Below are 12,422 nucleotides of genomic sequence, written 5' to 3'. Positions count from 1 at the left end.
AATTAGATCCTATCAATGAACAAGTTCCACGACCAAGTGTACTTTGTGATAAATTTCACTTAATGGTACTGTTTTTGGATACCCCAGTATTAAAAAAAAAAAAAAAGCCATTCATATTCATAGATTGAAAATGGCAATATAACAGAGAATTACACTTCACTTTTTAACTTTATAGTTAAAATTGAAATTTTATTATTTTTAACTATTTTAAAAAGCGATATATTCACATGGTTCAAAATTCAAAATGATTTCAGTTGTATATATTGCTTAGCCTCCCTATCTGTTTTATATCCCCTGAACCAGTTCCTGTCACCTATTTGCAACTACATTCATTAGTTTCTTACGCAAATGCTAGCATATACACACAAATGTAAATATACAGCCTTATCTCCCCCTCCTTTTTTACACAAAATATAGTATTCCATACATACTGTGGATCAATACTTCCAGGTTATAATTTGAAAAACATTTTTCAATAGCCAGAAAAATTGTCCCACTTTTTTTTTTTTTTTTTTTTTTTTTTGCGGTACGCGGGCCTCTCACTGCCGTGGCCTCTCCCGTTGCGGAGCACAGGCTCTGGACGTGCAGGCTCAGCGGCCATGGCTCACGGGCCTAGCCACTCCGTGGCATGTGGGATCTTCCCGGACCGGGGCACGAACCCGTGTCCCCTGCATCGGCAGGCATACTCTCAACCACTGCGCCACCAGGGAAGCCCCAAATTGTCCCACTTTTAATGCGCAATTTCACTTATCAAGAAAAAAGATCTAAAGGAATAAACCTTATGTACAAAAATTTTATTTGCAGTACTATTTATAATAATAAAAAAGGAGATAATAAACTTAAGAATTCCAAATTAATAGAATATTTAACACAATGGAATACTATGCACCAGAAAAAAAAAGAAATGAGACTGATCTTTAAGTAATGATGAGGAGAGATTTCCAAATTTATTAAGTAACACAAGGTAGGTGCAGAATAATACATATAGTATGTACACCATATATGTGGGGGGAAAGGAGTATACAAGATAACATATATATAAGCTTATCTACATATGCATATATGTATATGTTGATATATGCCTGAAATACAGCTGAAAAAATAAAAACCGTAAGAAACTATAACATTAATTGCCTATTTGGATAAATTTGGGGAAAGGGACGAGAGAATTTTTGACGTGTACTTTTTTTAGTTTTAATTCTGGAATTTTGAGCCTTGTGAATACCTATAAACTTTTTAAATAGCACATAATTTAACATTAAAAATATTACTATATTTTTAATATATATAAATTTATTATAGTAATATTAATTATGGGTCAAATGAGTACATTTATCATTAATATATTTTCCAGTTTCCTTTGATCCACCATTTATCTGTTAGTACTGAGAACTGAGCCTTACACATAGTAGGCACTAAATAAAAAGGTGTTAAATAAGTGAATGCATGTGTGGAATGCATGGAGCCGCAAACGAATGTATGTGCATTAAATACTTTAAACTAGAAGAATGATTAGGTCACTGATGTAATAGGTCTCAACTGCTGATGTGGTTTCTGATAGAGCCACGCACATACCACGAATTACCAGAGGTGCACATTCACTCACGACAGAGCTCACTAGAAAGAACACACTCTTTCTTTATTAACTTTCCCAGCTTCATGGGAGATGTAAATCGCTTTATCGATGGAGTGTAATTAATAAAGGGCATAAGCCACAAAACCAAATCCAATGCCCTCTGCTGTCAGCAGGTATAACAAGTAAATTGCATTCAGAGTATTAGCTGAGGAATTAAAATTTGCTCAGAATTCAGAAACGGATATCATGCGTCCTCTTTCCAGTTTTGGAACAAATAAAATCAAAATGGTCATTGAACCCATCTGGCAGTAGTTTCTTAATGGGCTTGAGACAGCATAGCTCACCATTGCAAATAGCGTACTCAATTTTTCTCTGGTTATAATGAAATTCCTAACTGAGCTAAAGCATTTCCAGAGTGTCTAAATGATGGAAGTCATTAGTCAAAATACTGTATATATCTTCATGCTAAGGGTGGAAACTTACACTGAGGACTGTAGGTATGACTTTATTTTATTACTCAGTTCGGGACCCCAAGCCAAGTTCCGTGACCAGGGAAGGGAAGACTGCAAAACAAACAGAATGTCGGCATCGTCTGTGGCAGGCTGCTAGATTTCTCATCTTAAAAACTGGACTTTGTCCCTTCACACATTGCTGACAGCAATGTAAATTGCTGTGGATTTTGGGCACGTTAATTCGCGATGCATATCAAGGGTCATAAAAATATTCAAACTCTCTAGCCTCATAATCACATTGATTATTAGGGAACAGTCCTTTACATGGGCAAAGTTATAGGCCTGGGCATTATTTGAATTTGAAACTGTTTAACTATCAAGTAATCATGTACCTACTCAACAGAGTATCACAGACTTTAAAATTATGGTTTGAAGGATTATGTAATTATTTGAGAAAATGTGTATAACGCAATACATTTTAAAACATACACAGGACATGACACCATAAATATATAATAATAGCAACCATGTGAAATTTTAGAAGCATGGGGGGAAAATGGAATGAGATATACTAAAATAACAGCTTTGTATTGAGGTATTAGGTTTATGTAATTTTTTAATAAATAATATCTAGCAGTTTATTAACCAATGGAGTATATTGCACAATAAACTACCTCACATCCTTCAGGAAGAAAAACCACTAAATTTGAAAAGTAAAGACACGACCCACTGAATTCGGACACAATTAAAATGTGCTTTAAATAGTTCTTTGGGGGAGGGGACACAACACTTCTACTCAAGAGGGACATTTGTATCGTCCAGGTCTTTTCTTTACACCCACCATGCCATGAATTCATAGGAAATGGGCTCCAACAGTTCAGGCTCCTTTCCACTGGTTCTCACGACGTGTGCTTCTCTGGGTGGAGCAGGCTGGCGCTTCAGCTGAACCCAAGTACCTTTCTCTTTGGCTTCCTTCTTTTCCTGATCATTCTCCTTCACCCGTTTCAGGAAGCAATCTCGGCTCTTAGAGTGCTTAATATGCTTGATACGCTCATTAATTCTCTTGGCAAGAATCTTGCCCTTGTTTGTTTGCAACGATGCCAACAGCACGATGGGTAATACCGTAGACTCTTCCAGTTTTGCCATGGTAACACTTCTGGGGCATTCCTTTTTGAGCAGTGCCCATTCCCTTGATATCGACAATATCACCTTTCTTGTAGATTCGCATGTATGTGGCCAAAGGAATAACTCCATGTTTTCTAAAAGGCCTAGAGAACATATAGCGGGTGCCCCTCCTCTCTCCTTTTGTGTTGGTCATTTTGGCGAATTACTGGAAGATGGCGGTTCTGGCTGAAAGGGCTATATAATTTTATTACTGGGAAAAATATTGGAAAACCTTGCAGAACTATTAACAATAAAAAGAGGAAAAACATTCATTGACGTCAATGTGCTCTTTCCTATTCTTTTTGTGTCCAGTGTTCAAATTTAGTTTACTATATTGAATGAGATGATCTTGGTTATTAAAATTCTTCTAAAGATTCTATATATGGAACCTGGCTTTAGACTATTAGTCTACTTTTCTAAAGGAATGAATAAACTCATAAAGAGTGCTCAGACACCTAGCTGCAATCTCCTGCCATTGGTTTTCAAGTCAGTTGCATGACATTCACTTTGGTTTCCTTCAAATCCATTTCTTAGTCTTTTCCTTACTAGCAACTTCCATGTTTCTTATTTTCAGAGCATCACGTAAAAAGTAGTTCAAGAAAATATCTAAAAGAAGCAGTCTTACAGTAGTAACTCAAAGCATTTAGCTAGTCCTGTTACTAATATTAAAATTACGAGGACTGGATCTAGAGACCTGCATTAGTATTATAAAGATTACGCAGAGAGGGCTTCCCTGGTGGCGCAGTGGTTGAGAGTCCGCCTGCCGATGCACAGGACGCGGGTTCGTGCCCCGGTCCGGGAAGATCCCACGTGCCGCGGAGCGGCTGGGCCCGTGTGCCGTGGCTGCCGGGCCTGCGCGTCCGGAGCCTGTGCTCCGCAACGGGAAAGGCCACAGCAGTGAGAGGCCCGCGTATTGCAAAAAAAAAAAAAAAAAAAAAAAAGATTACGCAGAGAAAGGCATAGGTCTGAACCTCTTGCTTTTCCTGGTACTAGTAGGGCAACCTTGAGTAGGTTATGCATTCCCTGTAAGCCTAAATCCTTCACCTGTAAAATGACGACAATGACAGTACATCTTAAAGGTTTGAGACTGGATTCAAACCCAGATTTGACCATTATGCTATCTATTTAGTCAAGTAGTGTGGTTAATCATAGAAACAGATGTGGGTGTCTTGTCTGTGTGACCTTGGTAAATTATCTCATCTCTCTGTGCCTTAATTTTACCAACGCTAGAGAGGTCCTTTCAAAGTGGCCAGAGACAATGGAAGTGGCCACTTCTCCCACTTAACAATCATTCCACTAATATTGACTCAACGGTACTATAGTAACTGTAGCAGGAGCAGAACATCCCAGAAGCAGTCTCTGCAGGTGATGCATGATTCAACACACTTTCTCATCCATACAACATCCTGATGAAATGTACCAACATTCTGGGTTCACTGCATCCGTGTTGGTATAAGTAACAGGACTAGCATGGACGGTGGGACCACAGCTAGGAGTTCAGATTCTGCTTTTGGTCGTTGATCATTTCTGTGATTCTGGACAACTTCTGACTTCTTTGATCTTGAGTTTCCTGAAACTTTAAATGAAGCTATAACAACATGTGCCTTAGAGAGACCCAGAAAGATGATGAATGCAGAAAATCTAGCATGGCACTTAAGAATCTTCACTCTCCTTCCAAAGAGAGTAATACCAATGATTAAATGTTATTCCAAGAGTTAAATTAAGAGCTAAGGAAATGCCAAGCTCAATTCCAGGTTCATCTTGGTCGACCATATGACCTTGAACAAGCTACGTCAGTGTTCTGACCCTTACTCTGTTCATCTATAAAATGGCGTCACGAGTAGTAACTAATTCCCCTGTACACGTATATAATGTCTTGCCTAGTGGCACCAACTATTATTAAGTGTCCTACTACTGTGAGGTGCAAATTCAGTATATTGATTCACAGAGCTCACAATAATTTCTATCAATATTTCTATGTCCAAATTACAACCAACCACACTGACATGGTAATTAGATGGCATTATGCTTCCACAGAAAAATCTTTACTTGGCTGTAGGGCCAAAACCTACAAAAATACTATTCAATAGCTTTTGGAAACAAACCTTTATAAACCCAGCTCAAAGTGACAAGATTCCCTCTCTCCTTCCCTGCATTCTATTATTGTCCTAAACAAAGGACTTGGGTTATACAAATTAAACGGTTCACCAAGACCTTGGGTCTGAAATATTGGATGTAATTTTGCTACATAAGAGTGAACATCAACACTTGTAAAATGGCACAGAGAATTGGAAGTGAACAAATTATCAAGATATACTGAAATTCCAAATCAGTGTGATTTGTTCTGAAAATCTGACCCAACTTTCTTCTCCCCTTTGTCCAGTCCGACCACAGTCTCTCATTGACGAAGTTGCCATGCTTACGTATTTAAGTATAGAATCCAAACACCATCTTTCTCTCTTGACAAACTAGAGCTGTTGTTCCCTTGATAAACTTTATGGTATGTAAAAAGACCACTTAATCCTCCAATTTATGACCGTGAGATGCTGCTGAAAGCCTGAGCTCTCAATGCTCCTAATGAAAACGTCAACAGTGATCACTAAAGGAAAATATATTTCATTAGAATTGTGAGGATGTCTCACAGTGTTTTGGTCAAAGCCATAATGATTACGTTAAGGTGCAGAAAGCCACGTAGCCGAGCTTTCTCTCCTACAAAAGAAAATATACAGTGAAAGTCATATGTGATGACTTTACATAGGAATGAACGTAATCTGTCGCTCTTCCGAGTTCCAAGAGATACAGGAGAGAAAAGGTCAGTGATGTTACTGGACCATGTCTTTCAGGACAAGACAATACATGAGGATATGCCCTTGTCATGCGGAGAATGAATTTCAATATATTTTAAGTAAGGTGAGTTCACTAATAAAAAAGTCTTATCTTCCAACTGCTATCCTCCATCTCTGCCCAATTAGGGTCGTGATACTATTTTGATTGCACTACAAAAGGTATGAATGTGTATAAACAAACAAATGGATAGATAAATAAATTAAAAAGCATAAAATTTAAGAAGCAAATGACCACCCACCTCACTTTACCTCCAGTGTTCTACTTCTTAGAGGAAAGCACAGTTACTTTCCAAGAGTTATGACCAGAACTATTCCGTCCTTCATCTACTCCCATGCAGAAATACTCATGTGCACACCTCTGTGCCAAAATCCCTCTTTGTTTCTGCCACTTGCTTTTTTGCACACTTCACCATATATCAGGATAATTCCACATTGTAGATCCCACACTGTAGCTTAAAAATATGATTTCTGAGGGGCCAGAGCCTCGGAGGAGTCATGAAATTGCTCCTGGCTTCAGTTTCCCCATCCGCAAAATACAGGGATCAAACGGGTTCATATCAAATCTCTTCGCACCATGAAAGTCTTATCATTCTGGGCTTTTCTCTCCCCTCTGGTTTCAAAACTTGAATTGATATTATTCTTTTTATATGTTACCCCTTAAATTTAATATAATCTTCACTTGCATGCCTAGATCACAGAATAGTGAGAAATATTCTTTGAATAACCCTTATATTCTCCTTGTTGGTCGTTTCTCCAACTAACATGCCAATGCCTTTCTCCATTTGAACCTTTACAAGATAAAATGAAAATCTGCTCATTTCTAACTCCATATGCCTAAATACCCATCTAAAAATCACGATTACAAATCCCTAGAATGCATGACCTTAACTGACGGGGAGCTGACCCCTTCTTTAATATTAGAGAAATTAGTCTAACAAAATGACTTTTTCGTCTTTGAAAGATCCAACTTCATCTATCTCTGAAAAATAAGCTTCGAAGTTAAACACCAGTAAAATGTCCAATCTGCTTCACACACACTTTATCCTGTATCCATCTCTCTCAAACGGATTTAACTTAAGAAATTTATTTCTGTATGATAAAGAACTTTTTTAATCCCATGTGTAAAACCTGTCAATCTCATTGAAAGGTAGTCCAGCAGCCCGGGGAAATATACTTCTTTCTAAATCTTTAATCAATCTTGAAACATCTGCCCGTCAGCATGTCTTCTGGAGCTCCATTTATGTTACAAATGTTCTCCAGAAATTCACAGTTGCCCAATGAAATTGACAGTTTTAAAGAAAAATCAGATTGTCTCCTCTCCATGAGTGGGCTACGCCCCTTTCAGGATTAAAGTAGACTCAAATCCGCAGACAAAAGCATATTCCTTCCCTCTGGCTACAAGAAGCTATAATCGGAATTCTCCTTTTAGGATGGTGTAAACAAGTACTCAGGAAAAAGAACTGCTGTCAGGCCTTTCAAGCAAAAAAAAGCTAAAGTGATTTGCATACAAATCTTATCTACTGCTTATCTGGAGCTTCTTCCTCCCAGAGAAAACCATGGTTGATATTAATAATTTACCAAGTCCAAATTCAATGTAATGAACCAGTGGAGGTATTTTCCTAATTCATTCATTAGATGAGTCTGCTGAAGAGACCGGTGCATTTTAACAACATAAGAAATGAAATGGGACTTCCCTGGTGGCGCAGTGGTTGAGAATCCGCCTGCCAACGCAGGGCACACGGGTTCAAGCCCTGGTCCGGGAAGATCCCACATGCCGCGAAACAACTAAGCCCGTGCGCCACAACTACTGAGCCCGAGTGCTGCAACTACTGAAGCCCACGTGCCTAGAGCCCGTGCTCCACGACAAGAGAAGCCACCGCAGTGAGAAGCCTGTGCACCGCAACAAAGAGTAGCCCCCGCTCGCTGCAACTAGAGAAAGCCCACGCGCAGCAACAAAGACCCAATGCAGCCCAAAATTAATTAGTTAATTATTTTTAAAAAATGAAATGAGCCATCGAACTTTCATTTTTTGAAAAGTAAATTAAAGGACCATTTTGGAGTTTTTTTTGTATTTATTTATTTGTTGGCTATGCTGGGTCATTTCTGTGTGAGGGCTTTCTCTATTTGCGGCAAGCGGGGGCCATTCTTCATCGCGGTGCACAGGCCTCTCACTATCGCGGCCTCTTTTGTTATGGAGCACAGGCTCCAGACGCGCAGACTCAGTAGTTGTGGCTCACGGGCCTAGTTGCTCCGCCGCATGGGGGAATCCTCCCAAGCCAGGGCTCGAACCCGCTTCCTCTGCATTGGCAGGCAGATTCTCAACCACTGCGCCACCAGGTAAGTCCACCATTTTGGTCTTGAGAACACCGCGTAAAATACAGGGAGAAACCATGGGCCAGCAAATCAAGCAAAACACATTCTGGCAAAAGGTCTTGGCTCCCTCTTTGGAAGGCTGAGCTAAGGCTGCAGGTTGCAATTACAAATCAAGTTGCTGCAAGTTGGGTTTAGCAGAAAGCAGATTCTAAGAAGGAAATTTGCGTTCAGAATGTTTCGTGGGGAGGGCTCTGGAAGCAACACCTAGGAGGTCGTCAAGGATGCAGGTCAGGGCTTCCCTGGTGGTGCAGTGGTTGAGAGTCCGCCTGCCGATGCAGGGGACGCGGGTTCATGCCCCGGTCCAGGAAGATTCCACATGCAGCGAAGCGGCTGGGCCCGTGAGCCATGGCTGCTGAGCCTGCGCGTCCGGAGCCTGTGCTCCGCAACGGGAGAGGCCACAACAGTGAGAGGCCCGCGTACAGCAAAAAAAAAAAAAAAAGGACGCAGGTCAGCTGTGATGCACTCTCCGCAATGCATCCATCTCCACCCAGGAACCTGGATGCCTGCAGAGTTGTCCCAAACTGGGGCAGTCAATGAGTGTAGGCTGCGCCCCAGGAAAGGGGCTTGGCTTTGGTCAGGTAGCTCTCTTCAGCATTGGCTGCAAGCTGTCTGTCTACAACACTCATAGCACTCCCAGTGCGGGGACGGAAGCCTTCAGTCCTGGAAGAGACGGGTGGGGATCTGGGAGCACACTCCAATGCCACTACACGGGTCTAGCCCAATCCCAGTCAACCTTTCCACAGTTAGGCAATGGATGCTGAAACGGCAAGCCCAATGAGAAAAAGTCTCCATGATGTTGGTGGTGAAAGAACTAGGGTCCCGCTAAGGTATCTAACTGGAACGTTGAAGCAGACTTGGATAAAAGCATGGAACATTCAGCCCCTTCCCAGAAGGCCTGCTGATCAATAAGGCACAACAATAAAGTTAAGAGCTTGGAGGAATTCTTTAATTCACTCAGTCATTCATTCAACAAATACTTATTGAACCCCTACTATAAGAAAAAAGCAAGAAGCAAGACAAGAATAAGCTGTACCCTTGTGGGGCTCACAGACGAATGAGGGTAAAACCATCAAAACAACGTGTTCAATCACATACTTTAAAACAGCCATGAGTGTTACGAAGAAATTAAGGCAGCACTGTCCAACAGAATTCTCAAAAATGATGGAAACATTCTATATCTGTGCTGCCTGACATGGTAGCCACTAACAAAATGTCGCTATTGAGCACTTGAAAGTGGCTAGTGTCATTAAGGAACTGAATTTTTAAAATTTTATTTGATTTTAATTAATTTAAATTTAAAGATCCACATGTGGCGACTGGCTTTTCCCGGCATTTAGATGTGGGATGGTGCTGGGAAAAGCATCTCTGGATCAATAACATCCCAGCTGAGATTTCAGGATGAGAAAGAAGTAGAGAAAGTAAGAGGAAGAATTTTCTGATCAGTGAAAATACATGTGTAAGGGCAGTAACAGAGGAAAGAGAGCTTGGCCACCGGAGGAACTAAAGTAGGTAAGTTTGGCTTGAGTACTGACTTGGGGGTGCAATGATTTGAGAACTGACTTGGGTGGGATGAGATATGGCAGGGTCTAGATCACGCAGAGTGTCTTAAGTACACTGCAGAATATTTATGTGTAAGGAGAAGGCATTAGAGAGTTTTAAAGTAGAGGTAGGATAGAATTAGATTAGATTACTAGGTAATCAGTTTGCTGTAAGCAGAATAAATTTGGGGAGTGGAGGACTGAGCAGGAGAATATCCTTCCAAAGTTAAACACACACACACACACACACAGGCTCACAGAGTTGAAACACACCCCAAGTGAGGACTGGCAGAAACAAATATTTCTGGACACTCTCGGTGGAAGTATACCTGGTACAACCTCTTTGAAGGAAAACTAGATCTATTTATCAAAATTCTAAATATACACAAATTTGTAAGAGCAACTTCCTTTTTAGAACTTATCTTAGAAAAATATAGTATCATGTATGCATACGTGCATGCACAAGGATGTTTACTGCTTCATTGTTTAATTAGCAAAAATTAGAAACTATATTAAAATGTCCAATATTAGTGTGAGCAAATTAAAGAAATCATGGGACAGCCAAATAAGTGAATACTGGGTATCTATAAAATTGTCTGAAAAGTGCTACGTTAAAGTGCTAAGTTAAAAAGAACAGGGACAGGGCTTCCCTGGTGGCGCAGTGGTTGAGAGTCCGTCTGCCGATGCAGGGGACGCGGGTTCGTGCCCCGGTCCTGGAAGATCCCACATGCCGTGGAGCGGCTGCGCCCGTGAGCCATGGCCGCTGAGCCTGCGCGTCCGGAGCCTGGGCTCCGCAACGGGAGAGGCCACAGCAGTGAGAGGCCGGCGTACCGCCAAAAAAAAAAAGAACAGGGACAGAGTATATAACAGTACTTAATAATATGATGTGCAAAGCAAATTATACACACACAAAAACACATGCATTTTTATATATGCCTATACATATATAGAGGCATATACATATCGCCATACAAATATACAAGAATCTGACTAGAATTGCCTGGAAATGGAGACAAGTCTGGCGTAGGAGGGAACTTCCCTCTTCATGCTATCTTTTTTTGCCTTGTTTCCTTCACCATGTACACGTAATGCAAAACACTAGTAAATTAAAAGGACTTCATATATGCAAAAGCCATCTTTCATTGTAGGTAGTGTGGGCCTGTTTCTCCTTCTTTCCTTCCTTCTTTCCTTCCTTCCTTCCTCCTTCTTCCTTCCTTCCTTCCTTTCTTGTCAGAAATTCAACACTGCCTTTTGAAATCCAAAGTAAATCATAAAAAATAATTGTTTTTCAAGTCATCTGTTCTTGTTTTGTGGTCTGACACAGTCATAGCAGCACAGTGGCATCCAAAGTCTTCTCTGCTATTTTCCACTCAGGTGGCCTAGAGCAGGGCACTGCAGAGACCAATTTGGGACTAAATGGGATATTGTGTGTGCTTGGGCATGCTCTTCACATCCACAATCATGCTTCTGGCTCAGAGGCAGACAGGTGGGAAGAGAGGGAGCTCAGACATTTGTATCTCCATCTTGCCACAGCGGAAGCTGAGGCGTGAGAAGGTCAGTGGCATGCTTTGGTCGCAGCAGAGGGCCAGCAGCAGGACAGGGGAAAAAAATCAGGCCATTCTTATTCCAGCCAGGTTCCTCGTCTCCACATGTTTGTCCTGTGCCGAGGACTGCAGTTTGGATACTGCAAAAGGGCTACCAACAAACATCACCCAATAGAATTCCTCAAAACTCTTAGGATTTGTGGATATACGTACTCGTGAGATGTTAGGGCTACTGTCTGTTTCATAACTGAATATGCAAAATGTTATTTCAGGGTTTTATTCCTTTACTTAAATGTTTATTGAGCATTTACTATGGGCAGAGATGCTAGTCTATCATCCCTCCTCCCAGCTGGACCCACTTGAAGCATCTTACAAGATTGAGTGGGTTAATAAATATATTGATTGGGCAACATTAGTTACTATGCATTTGTTTGATTCAATAAACATATTTTTTTACCCAATACATGTTGAGCAAATTTTCAGTTTTATCATTTTAACTTCAGAATAAAAATAATAAACACAGCCACAGTTAACATATGATTTATCATATCTTCTAGGTCAAAGATTTGACACAGCATTTCCCAGGAAGGTGCTGTTCTAAGAAAATAAATCATCGTTTATGTGTTTCTAAATCCTTACTTAACAACTACTTTTTAAATTGTGTAAATGTCATTCCTAAAAGAAAAAAGACTGCAAAACTGGAAAGATTCTAATTATAAAATTGCCAAGAACTCAGCATCATGCTTGAGAAAATCTATGTACAAAACAGATTCACTTTTCACCTACTGGATTAGCAGAATCTTGAAACAGCTCTCAAAGCACACTTTTGCAAAGTGGGAGGAAAGGGGTGGGTTCACAGATTTCTGGGAACATCCTCCAAGGCAACTTTGATAAAATTTTACATGTGAATATGCTTTGGACAATAAGTC

At 40.5% G+C, this 12,422-nt stretch overlaps 1 protein-coding gene and 1 pseudogene across 2 annotated transcripts in view; both read right to left on the bottom strand.

The window, feature by feature from the left end:
- Window positions 1-12,422, bottom strand: part of DOK5 (docking protein 5) — a 141,182-nt gene that overhangs the window by 116,430 nt on the left and 12,330 nt on the right. The window lies entirely within an intron of this gene.
- On the bottom strand, window positions 2,860-3,346 carry LOC309832224 (large ribosomal subunit protein eL21-like; annotated as a pseudogene). Its single transcript has one exon. The product of its transcript is annotated as a large ribosomal subunit protein eL21-like (transcript).

Source organism: Grampus griseus (genome assembly GCF_964374135.1).
Source record: "Grampus griseus genome assembly, chromosome: 14".
Classification (NCBI taxonomy): domain Eukaryota; kingdom Metazoa; phylum Chordata; class Mammalia; order Artiodactyla; family Delphinidae; genus Grampus; species Grampus griseus.
This window is presented reverse-complemented; position numbering and strand designations above follow the sequence as displayed.